This window comes from Elephantulus edwardii, unplaced genomic scaffold (assembly GCF_000299155.1).
Source record: "Elephantulus edwardii isolate Elephantulus edwardi_28Jun2011 unplaced genomic scaffold, EleEdw1.0 scaffold00059, whole genome shotgun sequence".
Taxonomy (NCBI): domain Eukaryota; kingdom Metazoa; phylum Chordata; class Mammalia; order Macroscelidea; family Macroscelididae; genus Elephantulus; species Elephantulus edwardii.
The window spans coordinates 7,881,675-7,884,368 of record NW_006399809.1 but is presented as its reverse complement, the minus strand read 5'-3'; positions in this window follow the sequence as shown (position 1 = coordinate 7,884,368).

The window sequence follows — 2,694 nt, the reverse complement described above, 5'->3', positions numbered from 1 at the left end:
CAAGAAAAGTCACCGGAAGTCTTTACTTCCATTAAGAAATGTGCTTATCTTATCTCTTAATTGTATTTTCTCAATTTCCATTTTGAAACAGAAGATTTCTTCTTCTAGTCACCCACTTGTTCCACTTTGATCAAGACTCAGAAATTTTATTTTTAAGGCTTTTCTTTCTATGAGGAGTGGTGGGGTTTTGGGAAATGTTAGCCAAGTCTGGACTCTATGAAATGACATGATGTTTTCTTTTTCTACAGTTGTTGTTGTTGTTAGGTGCCATCGAGTCACTTGCGACTCATAGCGACCCTATGTACAAGAGCCCTAAATGCCGTTCTATCCTGTGCCAACCTTGCACTCTCAGACTACTCATTCCCACCACTTCACTCACAGAATCAATCCATCTCATTGAGGGTCTTCCTCTATTGTGCCGTCCCTCCACTCTCCCAAACATGATGTCCCTCTCCAAGGACCAGTCCCTCCTGCAACATGTCCAAAGTATGTCAGACAAAGCTTCAGAATCCTTGACTCCAAAGAGCATTCTGGCTTCACCCTCTCTAGTAAAAACCTGTTTGTTCTCCTAGCAGTCCATGGTATATTCAACACTCTTCTCCAGCACCACAGCTCAAAGGCATCAATTCTCTTTCTATCATCCTTATTCACTGTCCAACTCTGACGCATAGCACATAATTGCAAAGACTATAGCCTGGATCGGGCACACCTTAGTCTCCAGCCTAATGTTATTGCTCTTCTGTACTCTTGAGAGGTTCCTCACAGCTGAATTTCCCAATGCAATTCATCTCCTGATTTCTTGGCTATCTAGAAGCTTACAGAATCCCTTCTAGATTCTATTTTTTACATTTTTTTTATTGTTGGGGTTAAATTTTAGAATGTTATTCAACAGAAGAAACAGAATCAGGAAAAACGACTGATACATTCTTTGCTTTCCTTTATTTTGGAAAATAAACAAAACATACTGCTTATAGCAAAAGAAAATTTTGATAGCATAACATAACTAGATTATTATTTTTTAGGAATAAAGACATGATATTGTAGAAACAATTACCTGTTGCTTTTAGAACTTATGATTAATAGAGTTATTGAAAAATTTAAACTTCACAAACTGTTACAGAAAAACAAAGTCACAAAGCCAATAATGTTCAAAGAATCTTATTGAGATGCTGTCAGGAGTTGGATCCAGGGAGACGAAGAGACTTGCCCGAGACTTACCTAAAACCACAAAGCATCCACTGCTTCTCAGCCTATGTTGCCCACTGCCACAGCCATGAGCCACATGTGGCTGCAGAACATGTGTGCGTAAAAAAATGTAGTGCATAAAGTGAGCAATAGACAGTGGATTTCGAAGACTTAGTATGCAAAAGAATATAAAAATATATTATTGATTTATTATTCAATAAATTCATTACTGTGTGAGGTGATAATTGACTATATTCAGTCTACAATGAAAGTGTTTAAGGTTATTACCTTTGCATTTTTTTTTCTGTTTAATGAGGTAAGAATTTAAATGTGTATGTGTGGCTGGACTTATACTGGATCACACTAGCTTAGTGTCTCGGCTTTTTGATCCCTTAAAGGTGAGTGATTTTAGTTTGCAGCCCTCAGGCCTGGTTTTAATTGTTTTTAGTCAAACATTCTTCTAGGTCATATAGCCCTGGTCTGTCCATTTGCTGTATAGAGGTAACTCATGGCTGCTGTGAAGCTGAACACTGTGACACTGATGTGTCAAATACAATAAGGGTTACTCACAGTGGACAGTGTTTTGGTGGAGCTCCCTGATTAAAACAGCTTGGAAGCAGGAGTGGCATCCACTTCCAAAATTGCTTGCCTCTGGAAAACTTATGAACTTAGAGAAACGATGAAAGTTACACAAGTGTTCAGGTCTTTTGTTCATAGTGTCGCTAGGAGTCATCTACAACTTGACGGCACTTAACAACAACTATACTAACTTTATTGCATAAAAAGGATACAGTCAGTCTGAATTACTTTTTTAAAAAATTACTTAATCCTTTGGCTGAATCAAAAGCCAAGATATTTAAGGTATAATATTCCCCAACTTCCATGGTTCAAGATGTAAAACTCTAGACCCTACACAATCATGCAAGATTAACAATATTAATAATGTTGGTTTTACCTAAATTCCTATCTATTAAAGATTCAGCTGGTTAGAAATGATCAGTGTCAGTTTTCATTCTTTCTCTGAGTAAAGGCAGTTTTTATCCTTTCTCTGAGTAAGGGCTGTGTCCATCCAGGGTCATTCCTTAAAAAGTGAGAGAAACCAGCCTTGGTTGATTGTAAATGGGAAATGAAATGAGACTACTGGTTTGTTCACATCTGGGAAGGTTCAAAATTCACAATCATGAATCAAAGACAGCCAGAACCAGAATCAAAAACAGGGCATAGCACCAGATCTTGAATTTGCTGTTGCCACTACTAAGGACCAAATATGGCAATTTGCCCTGACACTGCTTTAACGTGGAGTTCTGGCAGATAAAATTGCCAACTCTGCACTCTGAAAAATGATGATCTACATATTTCCATATGCCAAGGACTTAAAGTGTTGCTACCTGGTAAATACCTCCCTCTATATCAAATCAGAAGGAAGGTCACCCTAACCCAGAAATTATTCTCATTCATCTTGCTTTTTGAAGTTCCTGGTTCCTGTGTCCATGTGCCTATCCTTCACAG